The sequence below is a fragment of the Leucoraja erinacea genome, chromosome 9 (assembly GCF_028641065.1).
Source record: "Leucoraja erinacea ecotype New England chromosome 9, Leri_hhj_1, whole genome shotgun sequence".
Classification (NCBI taxonomy): Eukaryota; Metazoa; Chordata; class Chondrichthyes; order Rajiformes; family Rajidae; genus Leucoraja; species Leucoraja erinaceus.
This window is the reverse complement of record NC_073385.1, coordinates 8,319,506-8,335,390: the sequence shown is the minus strand read 5'-3', so window position 1 is coordinate 8,335,390 and position 15,885 is coordinate 8,319,506.

Sequence of the window (15,885 nt, the reverse complement as noted above, 5' to 3'; positions counted from 1 at the left end):
TGCTGCCTGACCCGTTGAGTTACTCCAGTTTTTTGTGTCTGTCTTATTGACCTGACACCTTGCTACTCAGTGTTTTTATCTCCGCTCATTGTTGTTTGACAGGAATTTCAACATGCAGGTCAAGCTCAAAGCAGCAATGTTCAGAGATACAGCATGGAAACAGGCCCTTCGGCCCACCGGATCCACGCCGGCCATCGATCGCCCCTTCACACTAGTTCTACAGTATGTTATCCCACTTTCTAATCCAGTCCTGCCACACTAGGAGCAATTGATGGAGGCCAATTAATCTAACAAACCCATCTGCCTTTAGGATATTCACCTCGCAACACCATCCAGAAGGCGGTGTTATCACAGTTGTTTTATCTTTCAATCACAAAAGAATGGGATGTTGAATCTTAATGCTGAGGGGTTTAAAGCATAATCCAGTATCTGAGATTTGCAGTTTATTTTTATATAAAAAGCATTGCAGAGATTAAGAGAACAGACATGATATTGGAACGGGAGGGGAAGAGTAAAAACAAAATCATACTCTGGAGGTAAAGGTACAGTAGATGTGGAGTGCCTCTAGTAAAACAAAAGGTGTGGTAGGCAATTGTGAGTGATTTTCAGCCCTTGAAGTTAAGCCTTGCAGTCCAATTGAATAGTTGGCGATGTATGGGTGTGGACTGAAAATACTTTGCAATGTTCAATTACTATTCATTTAAAAGGCGCATGTATTTCAACGGCTTTTATTTAAGTCGAGTTCATTGTGCGCTCTTTGTTCCGTTGTCTCAGCTCCTCCTAATGCTCGTTCATTTCTTAAAATATTGTCTTTCTTTGGCAAAATAGAATTGGTCTCTTGGGGTTTGACAGCATTTGAGAATGTAATTTCTTGCATGGACAAGTCTGATCTTCGACAAAGGTAGGGATCCGTGTAAAGCTACAGAGCTTCACGAAAGACATTTTGCTCGTGATTGGGCTACCTTCGATTCAGCTGCAAATGAGACCGTGGCTGAGAGCAGGACCCCCATCATACCGACATCGTTTACTGCTGCCAGGACTAGAGGGCCTGAGCTACAGGGAGAGGTTGAGCAGGCTGGGACTCTATTCCCTGGAGCGCAGGAGGATGAGGGGTGATCTTATAGAGGTGCATAAAATCAAGAGGGCAATAGATCGAGTAGACGCACAGAGTCTCTTGCCCAGAGTAGGGGAATTGATGACCAGAGGACACGGGTTCAAGGTGGAGGGGAAAAGATTTAATAGGAATGTGAGGGGTAACTTTTTCACACAAAGGGCGGTGGGTGTATGGAACAAGTTGCCCGAGGAGGTAGTTGAGGCTGGGACTATCCCAACGTTTAAGAAACACAGGATCATGGATAGGACAGGTTTGGAGGGATATGGGCCAAACTCAGGCAGGTGGGACTAGTGTAGCTGGGGCATGTTGGCCGGTGTGGGCAAGTTGGGCCAAAAGGCCTGTTTCCACTGTGTATCAATCTATGATTCAAACTCAGTAATGCAAAGTTGTCCAAAACACTGCCATCTCTCACTCTAGTTTCCATTCACCCATCGTCCCCGAAGTTGTTGATGCATGCTGTCTTCTGGTTTAGCAACAGTTTGGTTTTCAAATGATCATCATTGTTTTAAGCCCTTCAATAGTCTCACTCCTCCTAGCTTCCCTCCCATTGTAATCACCTTCAGCTGTGAGATATAAAGTGGTGGAGTAACTCAGCAGATCAGGCAGCATCTCTGGAGAACATGGACATGCGATGTCTCTGGTCTGAAGAAGGGTCCTGACTGAAATGTCACATATCTGCATTCTCCAGGGATCTGAAGACCCAACCCAAAATGTCACCTATCTATGTTCTCCAGTGATGCTGCCTGACCCACTGAGTTACTATAGCATTTAGTGTCTTTTCATAATTGGTTTCCTCTCCAGTTCTGGGGTTCCTTAGATGGCTAATAAGGTCAATATGGGATCTGCAGACTTGGCCATAGGTAGAGCAAGGGCTGTTTAATGGGATGGTCCTGTGTGTAGCTTGCCCAGCCGCTCCCTAGGGCTCAGCCACATAAGGCCTGACAACATCCTCTGTGCCCTTTCATAGAAACATAGAAACATAGAAAATAGGTGCAGGAGTAGGCCATTCGGCCCTTCGAGCCTGCACCGCCATTCAATATGATCATGGCTGATCATCCAACTCCGTATCCTGTACCTGCCTTCTCTCCATACCCCCTGATCCACAAGGGCCACATCTAACTCCCTCTTAAATATAGCCAATGAACTGGCCTCAACTACCTTCTGTGGCAGAGAGTTCCAGAGATTCACCACTCTCTGTGTGAAAAATGTTTTTCTCATCTCAGTCCCAAAGGATTTCCCCTTTATCCTTAAGCTTTGGCCCCTTGTCCTGGACTTCCCCAACATCGGGAACAATGTTCCGGCATCTAGCCTGTCCAACCCCTTAAGAATGTTGTAAGTTTCTATAAGATCCCCGCTCAATCTTCTAAATTCTAGCGAGTACTAGCCGAGTCTATCCAGTCGGCTTGTACTCGCCTTCCAGCCTAACGGTATCTTTCCTATAACAGGGTGACCAAAACTGAGCACAATACTCCAAATGTGGGCTTCCTCTGAGCATCTGATGATTTCCTGCTCTAATGGACTCCTGTTAGAGTGTCTGTTACGGGTGCCTCGTATACTACAGGCAAGCAACCTAACCTGCCTCGAAGAACCACACAGAATAATTAGAGCTTTAATTCTTAGAGGGGCCACAGTCTAAGAATAAAGGGGAGGCCATTTAAAACTTAGAATAGAGAATTTTTTTTCACCCAGAGAGTTGTGAATTTGTGAAATTCTCTGCCACGGGAGGCCAATTCATTGGATTAATTTAAAAGAGAGTTAGATAGAGCTCTAGGGGCCAGGGGAATGAAGGCATATGGGGAGAAGGCAGGCACGGGTTACTGATTGTGGTTTGATCAGCCATGATCACAATGAATCATGGCTCGATGGGCTAAATACCCATATAACCATATAACCATATAACAATTACAGCACGGAAACAGGCCATCTCGGCCCTACAAGTCCGTGCCGAACAACTTTTTTTCCCCCTAGCCCCACCTGCCTGCACTCATACCATAACCCTCCATTCCCTTCTCATCCATATGCCTATCCAATTTATTTTTAAATGATACCAACGAACCTGCCTCCACCACTTCCACTGGAAGCTCATTCCACACCGCCACCACTCTCTGAGTAAAGAAGTTCCCCCTCATATTACCCCTAAATTTCTGTCCCTTAATTCTGAAGTCATGTCCTCTTGTTTGAATCTTCCCTATTCTCAAAGGGAAAAGCTTGTCCACATCAACTCTGTCCATCCCTCTCATCATTTTAAAGACCTCTATCAGGTCCCCCCTTAACCTTCTGTGCTCCAGAGAATAAAGACCTAACTTATTCAGCCTATCTCTGTAACTTAAATGGCGTCCTCCTGCACGTATTTTCTATAAATCTATAAATCTATTCTATAATGTTGGGGCGTTGGCTTGGGACTATGTTCACATTGGTTTACTTACCTTTCCAATGGATTTGGAGGATGTTGTGTATTGGTGATTTGAGGTACCTGTTGTGGGTAGAATACATCAAGGAGGGCACGACAGCCTGGTTGACCATAATCGCTGTGCCAGCATTGGGTTGTCAATTCAGCTTTCAGCACCATTCTCCTTGGTTCAGCCTTAGAATGCCAAGCTGGAGAGGGCAGGTAGGGTGGAGTGAAAGTAGAGGAACCCGCGCCATTGAGGGCGGCAAGGAGGGCCATCAAGAGCGAGAGATAGGAGGAGAATTAGGCCATTTGGCCCATCAAGTCTACTCCGCCATTCAATCGTGGCTGTTCTATCCTTCCCTCTTAACGGCATTCTCCTGCCTTCGCCTCATAACCCATGGCACTAATGCGTACTAATGAAAGGTTGGGGGATGCAGCAGTGAGAAAGGTTTGGTTTAGTTTAGAGATACAACGCAGAAACAGGCCCTTCGGCCCACCGGGTCCACGCCAACCAGCGATACCCGCACATTAACACCAACCTACTCCCACTAGGGAAAACTTTTGCATTTACCAAGCCAATTAGCCTACAAACCTGTACGTCTTTGGAGTGTGGGAGGAAACCGAATATCTCCAAGAAAATGCTAGAGTAACTCAACGGGTCAGGCAGAGGCTCTGGAGAAAAATGAAAAGGTGACGTTTTGGGTCTGAAGAAGGGTCTCGACCCGAAAGGTCACCTATTGCTTTTCTCCAGAGACGCTGCCTGACCGGCTGTGTTTGTGTCTAAACTCTTCTGAGTTCATTGGTTCCATCCTGTAATGTTGCGTTGGCTTAGCCTTCAATTAAACTTGGCGTGGACATGAAGGAAATGCAGCCTAAAACCACCAATTCACATTTGATCTAACGAGCGTTCGATTGCTGGGTCTTCTTTAATTAAACTTGACGAGTTATATGAAAATAATGCTTGCTATCACATAGGCGGGTGTCACATATCCAGCTACATAATGTCGCTAAGCGGCTGGCTTGGTGCCAACTAAGTGACTGCAGTTTTTTAAATCCACCCTTATTCCAATGAATATGATTCAATGGCACAAACAATCCTGCATAATTGACGTGCAAGAGGTTACGTTCAGATAAAAATGGCTCTCAAATGCTGGCTCCCTTCCCAGATTATCAAGACCAGTTCCTCTGGCAACTTGTCAGCTCTTCATTCTAGTCTTTAGCTTCTGGTTCAGCATATGCTCGTCTCCAAGCAAAATGCTCCTGTTTCCAGCCCTTCAAAGTTCCTTAACTGGTACACATGTGAATCACGCTCTACTCATTATAAGGCATTTAGTGTCGTGTCTTCCCCCACCCCCCCACCCGCCCCCTCAACTTGCTCGGAGCAGGCAGATGAATGATTGCCAACATTGAGCCACTGAAGCTGGTGGGTCAATTGATAGATATGCGAGGTCGGCCAAGGATGGTTTGCCCGCTGATTTCCTCCGCCTCCCTGTCTGGCCTTTTCTTCACCAGATTAGATTAGATTAGATTAGATTAGAATGTCATAGAAACATAGAAAATAGGTGCAGGAGTAGGCCATTAGGCCCTTCGAGCCAGCAGCGCCATTCAATAGGATCATGACTGATCATCCTGAACCCTGTTTCTGCTTTCTCTCCATATCCCTTGATTCTGTTAGCCCTAAGAGCCATATATAACTCTCTCTTGAATATATCCAGTGAATCGGCCTCCACTGCCTTCGATGGCAGAGAATCCCACAGATTCACAACTCTCTGGGTGAAAAAGTGTTTCCTCATCTCAGTCCTAAATGGCCTATCCCTTATTCTTAAACTGTGACCCCTGGTTCTGGACCTCCCCAACATGCATGAAAACATCTTTTCCTGCATCTAGCCTGTCCAATGCCTGTTCTTTGTTTCTATAAGATATCCTCTCATCCTTCTAAATTCCAGTGAATATAAGCCCAGTCGATCCATTCTTACATCATATCTCAGTCCTGCCACCCCAGAAATTAACCCGGTGAACCTACTCTGCACTCCCTCAATAGCAAGAATGTCCTTCCACAAATTAGGAGACCAAAACTGTACACAATACTCCAGAACTGCACCCAATACCCCTGGGCGGGACAGTTGAGGTTGGGAATCTGCGGCGTGGGATACTGGATTGTCCTTCTGTTGCAGCTCGTGAGGGGATTCTTGAAGAGTTGCCAACTTCCAGAGATTGCCGTTGTCAGGTCTTCGGGGGATTCCCTCATTCACGATGGTATACATATTCAAATAGATGATTCAGTATCCATTTATAAAAAGCCCCCGCACGCTAGCTTTAGGTGTGTGAAGATATCGGCGGGTAGCAAGCGAGATTAACCACCGCTACTTAATCATATTCTGCATGAAATAACACAGAAAAACAAATCAAAAGCAGCGTTAGCGACAGAAGGAAGCTGGCCCTTTCAAGAGAGCCACTTTATCAATATTATGCCAGATGCTGATCATGTGAAGTTGATGGATGGCTTAAATGAAAAGGCATAATAAATAAAGTTCTCATCGTACGGGCGTAATCATGAATGGAGCAGAATATGGGGGTCAAAGGAGAAAAGCATGATAACGGATCTGAAGAAAGAATAAGGAAGTGTCAAAACGCACAGCTCCAGATTCAGGGACAGTTTCTTCCCAGCTGTTGTCAGGTGACTGAATCATCCTACCACGACCAGAAAGCACTCCTGAACTACTATATAGCTCCATGGTGACCCTCAGATTTTCCTTGATCGGACGTTCTAAATGGCGTCAAGTTACTATCTAAATGCCGTCAAGTTGGGAAAAGGGGAAGTACAACGGGATCTGGGGGTACACAAAAAAGCTGGAGAAACTGTACATCAGTCCATGATGAAAGTAAGCATGCAGGTACAGCAGGCAGTGACAATATAATATATTATTATTATTATTATTAGAAAGCAAATGGCATGTTGGCCTTTATAACAAGAGGAGTTGAGTATAGGAGCAAAGAGGTCCTTCTGCAGTTGTACAGGGCCCTAGTGAGACCACACCTGGAGTATTGTGTGCAGTTTTGGTCCCCTAATTTGAGGAAGGACATTCTTCCTATTGAGGGAGTGCAGCGTAGGTTTGCAAGGTTAATTCCCAGGATGGCGGGACAGTCATATGCTGAGAGAATGGAGCAGCTGGGCTTGTACACTCTGGAGTTTAGAAGGATGAGAGGAGATCTCATTGAAACATATAAGATTGTTAAGGGCTTGGACACGCTAGAGGCAGGAAACATGTTCCCGATGTTGGGGGAGTCCAGAACCAGGGGCCACAGTTTAAGATTAAGGAGCATGCCATTTAGAACTGAGACGAGGAAACACTTTTTCTCACAGAGAGTGGTGAGTCTGTGGAATTGTCTTCCTCGGAGGGTGGTGGAGGCATGTTCTCTGGATGCTTTCAAGAGAGAGCTAGATAGGTCTCTTAAACATAGCGGAGTCAGGGGGTATCGGGAGACGGCAAGCCAGGAACTGATTGGGGATGATCAGCCATGATCACATTGAATGGCCGTGCTGGCTCGAAGGGCCAAATGGCCTACTCCTGCCCCTATTGTCTATTTTCTATTGACTTTGCTGGCTTCACCTCCCGCTAAGCGCCATTCCCTTATCATGTATCTTATACACTGTAAATGGTTCGATTGGAGTCATGCGTTTGTACTAATGGACTCGTGGAGTCACGGAGTCTTTCTGCTGACTTGAAAACCACGCAACAAAAGCTTTTCACTGTACCTCGGTACACGTGACAATAAACTAAACTGAACAGAAGGGCAAAGGACTGTTGCAGCCCTCGTGTGAGGCCATTTTGTCAGACGTGTACCGGATGATGGTGATAAACAAACAAAACAAGAAGTTGTCATCTACCCCACTGCCAACAATGCTTCATTGTGGGCTCCACCTTTCCTCAATCAAGCGTTGGGTTTCCCGAAGGTCAGTGCGATGTGACATGTATTTTCAAGGATGCTTTGATTTACAATAACATTTAAAAGACGTTTGGACACGTATGGATAGGAACATATTTAGAGGGATATGGGCCAAATGCAGTCAAATGGGACTAGCTTAGACGAGCCCTCTGGGCCAGTAGGAGAGGGATGGGGTAGTGCCTGCACAGCCAGCTGCAGGATGTGCCTCCCAGGACACAGAGGCAAGGAGAGAGACATCAGTCGGCGGGCCAAGCCGGTCGAGGATCATAAGGTCATAAGGAATAGGAATAGGATTAGGCCATTCGGCCCATCAAGCCATTCCATCAATCATGGCTGATCTATCTCTCCCCCCTAACCCCATTCTCTTGCCTTCTCCCCATAATCTCTGACACCTGTACCGATCAAGAAGGTGACAGAGGAGGCCATGCAGCAGCCTGGGGCTTGCCTTGACTTACCTGGGCTTACCTGGATCGGGGGCGCTCCAGTACATTCAGCATGTGGATCGGATTTTGGACTTTGGATTTGTTTTTTAAACTTTTGGTAATGCCACCACAGCATGGTGACAGGTGAATGAATTACACTGTGTGGTGCACAGGTCATAGAGTGATACAGTGTGGAAACAGGCCCTTCGGCACAACATGCCCACACCGGCCCTTGTCCCAGCTACACTAGTCCCACCGGCCCACGTTTGGCCCATATCCCTCCAAACCTGTCCTATCTATGTACCAGGTGAACCACTGTACCAAGAACCAATGAACCATTGAACCTCTTTCTGTAAGCCATTTTAATCTTTGGATCCTTCTGGCCATCTGGCAAGTTGGAGGTGTATTAGAAATACGCAGTATTTTATAAGTAACACCGCAGAACAGAAATGCTTAGCCGCACAGCATGCAAATATGTACAGGTGTTGTGTTAAAAACAACATTCACCATAAGAAATGTTTTCACTTTAATCACCTGAGAGGAGCCATTTTGTTCTGTGACAGATTAGGATGCATCTTCAAGTCATAATAAACTTAAATCCATTTGGAACGCAAGAGATTCCAAGTAAAGCTTTTTTGCCGGTTGGGACAACCTAGTAAAATTAAGATGATCCCAATTATTAATTCATTGACATTAAGCAAAATGATGCAGAGCTGGGGATTAACAGAAACCTCTGAAAATAACCCCCTTTCGAAGAACGTGCCATTTATTTGGGTCTCGATTGGTGTCAGTTTTAATTTGATTCTTGGGCCCGACGCGTTTATTGAAAAATAAAAGAAAAATACCATATCTGAGAATTGAAGTGACAAGTGCAATTTGTAAATTGTCAAATTATTGTTCGTTAGAATTTCATTGCATCATTTGAATACTGGGACTATAATCTCATCCCACGGGGACAAAAGCGAGTGAGGCGGAGGACAGAAAGATTCAAGTTCATTATAAAAATGTAATCCAATTTTTATTAAAAAATCTAATGGTGCCATCCTTCTGCCAACTCGTTAGGGGTGTATTTGTAGATGTCATCTCTACAAGGGGGGCTGAACAGCCCGTTGCAATGTTATCAACTGGTCTTTATACTTAAACGCAGATTTGACTCTAAGAACATGTTGCAGTAACGAGTGTGGTTGTCAGAAACGTTATAGCTCACCGTGTACATTGGCGACATTGTGGAATTAGAGCCCAGAGTTTCTTTGGCGAAACTACAGAGCTGGAATGGGTAGGAAGGAACTGCAGATTCTGGTTTAGTCCAAAAGATAGAGACAAAATGGCTGGAGCAATTCAACAGGTCAGGCAGCATCTCTGGAGAAAAAGAATAGGTGACGTTTCGGGTTTGAGGTGACTGAAGTCTGATGAAGGGTTGAGACCTGAAACATCACCTATTCTTTTTCTCCAGAGATTTCTGCATGAGCCACTGAGTTACTCCAGTATTTTGAGTCAGCAGGAGTTGGAATGGAGTTGTATTTTCTCTTTGCTACGGGAGCTGACAGAACTGATTAGCATCGAAATATTGATACGAACAATTAATATAAATATCCTCTTACACTGCAGCGGTATGAACACTGACTTTTCTAACTGAGTAATCCTTGTTTTCCCCCCTCTCTCCATCCCTCCCCCTTCCCAGTTCTTCGACCAGTCTTGCTGTCTCTGATTTCATTTTTATCTTTGCTTTTTTCCCAACTAACAATGCTCTATTCTACATTTTCCTTGATCTCCATTCCCTTTGCCCTGTTTTCACACCTTCTCACTTCCTTATCTACCTGTCTCCCTCCCACCTGACGTCAGTCTGAAGGAGGGTCTCGGCCCGAAACATCACCCCTTCTCTCCAGAGATGCCGCCTGTCCCGCTGAGTTACTCCAGCATTTAAACCAGCACCTGTTGTTCCTTCATACACATAAATATCCTCCGATACACACCGACCCTTATTAATACAGCACCATTTAAAGATGGGGTTGGGAAGCTACTATAAACAGCAATGCTACAAAATGGGCAGGATAGCAGGATATGGTACTCCCTTCTCATCTTCCATGGGGTAAATTGAAGCTTCATTCCCTTTCCTGCACCTCCCGCTTGTCCAAGCCTTACTATTGTACAATTTTCACAAAATGCAGCCCACCACTTCTATCCCGTTGGGGTATATAGTGACAGAATAAAAGGATGTTCCTATAGAAAGGAGGCGAGGAGGGATTTCTTTAGTCCGAGGTTATTGAATCTGTGACACCCGGACACTACTCCCACAGGAAAAACAGTATGTCTGTATATATGCTAATGTAAATATTTATTCAAATCATATGCTATGTCGCTCTTCCAGGGAGATGCTAAATGCATTTTTTTGTCTCTGTACTGTACACTGACAATGACAATTAAAGTTGAATCTGAATCTGATCTGAATCTAATTTATAATTATTTAGAAAAATTGCTAGATGACCACTTAAAGAGGCAATAACCTAGAGGGGCTGTGGACCAAGATGTGGGAAGTAACGTTAACCTATATGTGTAAGAAGGAACTGCAGATGCTGATTTACAGAGAAACATAGAAAATAGGTGCAGGAGTAGGCCATTTGGCCCTTCGAGCCTGCACCGCCATTCAATATGATCATGGCTGATCATCCAACTCAGTATCCTGTACCTGCCTTCTCTCCATACCCTCTGATCCCTTTAGCCACAAGGGCCACATATAACTTCCTCTTAAATATAGCCAATGAAAACTGTAGCCAATGGCCTCAACTACTTTCTGTGGCGGAGAATTCCGCAGATTCACCACTCTCTGTGTGAATTTTTTTTTCTCATCACGGTCATAAAAGACTGCCCCCTTATCCTTAAACTGTGACCCCTTGTTCTCGACTTCCCCAACATTGGGAACAATCTTTGTGCATCTAGCCTGTCCAACCCCTTAAGAATTTTGTAAGTTTTCTATAAGATCCACCCTCAATCTTCTAAATTCTAGGGAGTACAAGCCGAGTCTAACCAGTCTTTCTTCATATGACACTGCCTCCATCCTGGAATTAACCTTGTAAACCTACGCTGTACTCCCTCAATAGCAAGAATGTCCCCTCAATTTAGGGGACCAAAACTGCACACAATACTCCAAGTATTGTGATTCTCAGGTCCCTTATTTACTGCTGAGTTCTTGATTGTTTGATTGGTACTTTATTGTCACACGTGACTTGCCACACTGAAATTCTTTGTTATGAGCACTACATCACAAAGTAAGCAAAGAGTCACCATGTAAAGGGCACCTGCAAAGTGGCAAAGCGTTCGTTAAAGTGCCCATTGCAATCCTTAAGGTCTGAATGACAATAAACGAATCTAATCTAATCTAATCTAATCTAATCTAATCTAATCTAATCTAATCTAATCTTACTTTGGTTTCATTGGAAAGTTAAACCCCTGTCCCACTTGGGCGACCTAATTGGCGAGTTTAGGAGAGTTTGAAAAAATGACAGGTTGAAGACCTTGCGAAGACCGTCTGAAGAAGGGTTTCGGCCCGAAACGTCCCCTATTTCCTTCGCTCCATAGATGCTGCTGCACCCGCTGAGTTTCTCCAGCAATTTTGTGTACCTACATTGAAGACCTTCTTTGACTATGTAGAAGACTAGCTTCAACTAGCTACGACTAGCTACGACTAACTTCGGGAAAATTGGACGCCGATTATTGGAGAGTGAAGACGACCTCCTTTGATCTTCAACCTCCCTTTGACCTTAATGAAGACTATCTACGACTACCTTCGACTACCTTTGATTACCTTTGACTACCCTTGATTACCTACGAATAACATGCTGACCTACTACGACCTACTTCGACTAAACCTACGAGTAAAAAAAGTATCGTTTTTTTCCATGGCGACCTTTTTTTACTCGCGGGCATTTTTTCAACGTTAAAAAATACGCCGCGACCAAGCTGAGGCCTCCAGTTCGCGGAGACCACTCTCGAGCATGAAGGAGAGTTACAAAGATCTCCTAGGGCCTCGTGTCGACCATGCTGCGAGTATGAGTCGAGGGCAAACTCGCCAGAACTCGCGGATTAGGTCGCCCAAGTGGGACAGCCCCTTTTCAGGAGGGCTGGGGAGGCTTTCGAACGACAAGCCACAATGTCATTGTTGCAATTAAGCCGTTACATGTTGTCACTGACAGCCTGTCTAATGCAATGGGGAATTAGTGGCTTCCAATCTAATGCACCAGAGCTGAACACTCCAGTTTGTGACTTGGCACCGATATCCCATTACGTTACACTACCCACTTGACACACAAGTGAACACATTGTCAAATAGTCACTCAGTCATCTAGATGGTACTCCGAAAAGGTGCACAGTTAGTCCAGCAGGTCATAATCTTCCCGAACAAAGAACAATGTCTAGTGCAGGTGTTAGATACCAATGGGAGGTAATGATTAGCGATTCAGGAGGTTCTTGTTTCATAAGTTCATAAATGATAAGAACAGAATTAGGCCACTCGGCCCATCAAGTCTACTCCGCCATTCAATCATTGTTGATCTATCTCTCCCTCTTAACCCCATTCTCCTGCCTTCTCCCCATAACCCTTGACACCCGTAGTAATCAAAAATCTATCTATCTCTGCCTTAAAAATATCCATTGACTTGGCCTCCACAGCCTTCTGTGGTGATGAATTCCACAGATTCACCACCTTAAAGTTAGTAAAATATACAGAATGTTTTGGTGAGTCTCAGATAATATTTTTTCTTTAAATCTCTGGATTAAATCATCTTTGAGCATCTTGAAATAAACTCTGGGTTGGATGACAAAGGAATAGAACAGCACTTTAAACTCTGCGAGTGAATTAATTAAACAGTATCTGGTTAGTTAATCACTTTGTTCAAGAAGCATGTGAAAAAGTACACTACAACGGGAGAATTTAGATGTTGTTGGCAAGGGAGGGGTGGAATTGGCCTTTCATCAGTGAGTTTTGACTTTTTCTAAAGGGCAAGTGTCTGGGGATGCGGAAAGGTTCCTTTTAAGTGTACAGTACTTAGGAGCTTTCGAACCTAAATATGCCCCAAGCAAGGCTTTTATCCAGACTTTCAGCCAAGAGGCAGTCACTGAAATATTCATACGGAGTTAAGTATGCCGTGGATGTTTTCTCTCCGAACGTCCACCACAATGGATTTCACATCAAGGTCAGTGAGAAGACTTATACAGAACTTTAAAAGTTTCAGTCCCCACTGAATCCGACAAAGTAAATGAAGTGTATTTTTCTGTGGACTGCACTGGCATTTATAAAACCAGACTTATTTATTAAAATATTAATTCTCTCCGATAACACACGGGATGGCAGACATTCCTGCAACAGGGACGGCATTAGTTGCTATCATCCCCAATATAAGTTTGAGATCTTGCGTCTTTATTACTTAAGAGACATCCTGCTGAGCGTCAGTTGGCAACTCATGATGGTTCGAAATTCTCAAATCCAAATGATGAACAGTTAATGCAGGCAAAAATAAAGTCAGTTGGGGATTACGATGGACCCGATGCAACTTTAGTTTCAGTTTCAATTTTAGAGATACAGCGCGGAAACAGGCCCTTCGGCCCACCGAGTCCGCACCGACCAGCGATCCCTGCACATTAACACTATCCTACACACACACACGCACTAGGGTCAATTTTACATTTATACCGAGCCGATTAACCTGCAAACCTGTACGTCTTTGGAGTGTGGGAGGAAACCGATGATCTCGGAGAAAACGCACGCAGTCACGGGGAGAACGCACAAACTCCGTACAGACAGTTAGGGTCGAATCCGGATCTCCGGCATTGCAAGCGCTGTACGGCAGCAAATGTACCGCTGCGCCACCGTGCCGCCTGAAATGATATTTTTAAAATAAGGCAATTTCCAATAGTCAGTTTATTTTTTGACACTCATTTTGTTTCTGCTTTAAGATAGTTATGGAAACGAACATAGATTTATGTCTATCTCCATCTCATTTAGGAATCTATTGGGTAACGTCAGTCTTTAAATGTCTGTCCACACAGGAAGCGTTGTGTTTGCTCTTTGTCAGGTCACAACTTTCATCTTTTTCCGATAAGATGCCATAACGCAGGGACAGTTAGACTTTAATCTTTAGAGATACACGTGTAGATAGGTCCTTCGGCCCACCGAGCCCGCGCCAACCAGCGATCACGTCGTACACTAGCACTATCCTACGCGCTAGGGACAATTTACCATTTTTATCAAAGCCAATTAACCTACAAACCTGCATGTCTTTGAAATGTGGGAGGAAATCGTAGCACGCGGAGAAAACCCACGCGATCACGGGGAGAACGTACAAACGCCATACAGATAGCACCCGTAGGCAGGATCGACTCGGATCTCTGGCACTGTAAGGCAGCAACTCTACCGCTGCGCCACTGTGCCATCCTGATTAAGCTTCCTTTACTGCATAATAATTGTCTGTGGAATTCTCTGCCTCAGAGGACGGTGGAGGCCAGTTCTCTGGATGCTTTCAAGAGAGAGCTAGATAGGACTCTTACAGATAGCGGAGTCAGGGAATATGGGGAGAAGGTAGGAAAGGGGTACTGATTGGGGATGATCAGCCATGATCACATTGAATGGCGGTGCTGGCTCGAAGAGCTGAATGGCCTACTCCTGCACCTATTGTCCATTGTATCTATTGTATTGTATGTTGCTACTGTTTTAAATACAGCATTTCATTTTTTTATTTCCAATTTCAAACATTCAAAGTTTTTTTTTTAAACGTTCACAGGCCAATGAATTACAAATTGCATCATGTTCTGCTGCCACATCACATAACCTTGAGCCCACTCATCATTCAGTGTGAAAACGTTCTCAGTATTGTGTTAGCGTTATTCAGCATTTTGTGGTGAACTTGGATAAATTGGACCGCACAGTGGCGCAGCGGTAGTGTTGCTGCCTTACGCCGACAGAGACATAGGTCCGATCCTGACTACGGGTGCTGTCCGGGTGGAGTTTCTACGTTCTAACCGAGACGCACATTGGTTTTCAATAATAGACAATAGATAATAAACAATAGGTGCAGGAGTAGGCCATTTGGCCCTTCGAGCCAGCGCCACCATTCAATACGATCATGGCTGATCATCCACAATCAGTACCCCGGTCCTGCCTTCTCCCCATATCCCTTGACTCCGCTATCTTTAAGATCTCTCTCTTGAAAGCATCCAGAGAATCGGCCTCCACTCCCTTCTGAGGCAGAGAATTCCACAGATTCACAACTACCTGGGTGAAAAAGTTTTTCCTCATCTCCGTTCTAAATGGCTCACCCCTTATTCTTAAATTGTGACCCCTGGTTCTGGACTCCCCCAACATCAGGAACATGTTTCCTGCCTCTAGCGTGTCCAATCCCTTAATAATCTTATATGTTTCAATAAGATCCCCTCTCATCCTAATTATTGAGTATCCAGCTTCTGTTCTCCGGTTGCTCCGGTTTCATCCCACATTCCAAAAACGTGCAGGTTTGAAGTTTAATTGGCTGCAGTAAATTACCCCTAGTGTGTAGGACAGAACCAGTGTATGGTTGATCACCAGTCTCCATGGACTCGGTGCACCGAAGGCCCTTTTTCCACTCTGTATCTCTAAAAGCAAAAACTAAAACTAAATTCTGCTGCCAATATCTTATCCAACACAAGGATCTAGCTGACTGTTGAAATTGTCCAGATATTATGCCTTATCTGCAATAAGCAGGATCAATCAATCCTGTTAATTACTTCACTCAGTCATGATCATCTGGTGAAAGGTATCACCAACATTGCTGCCTAACATCTACTTAATCTCTATTAAATTAATCTCTATTAATCTCTCCTCATTAGTGCATCATTTGGGTATTGTCAGGTCCACCTGACTCCAGACCACATCACAGCCTTCGTCCCAACAGAAGCAAAGGAGCTGAAATCCAGAGCTGATAATAAAATGGGGGGCGCTGCAGTGGTGCAGCGGTAGAGTTGCTGCCTTACAGCGCCAGAGA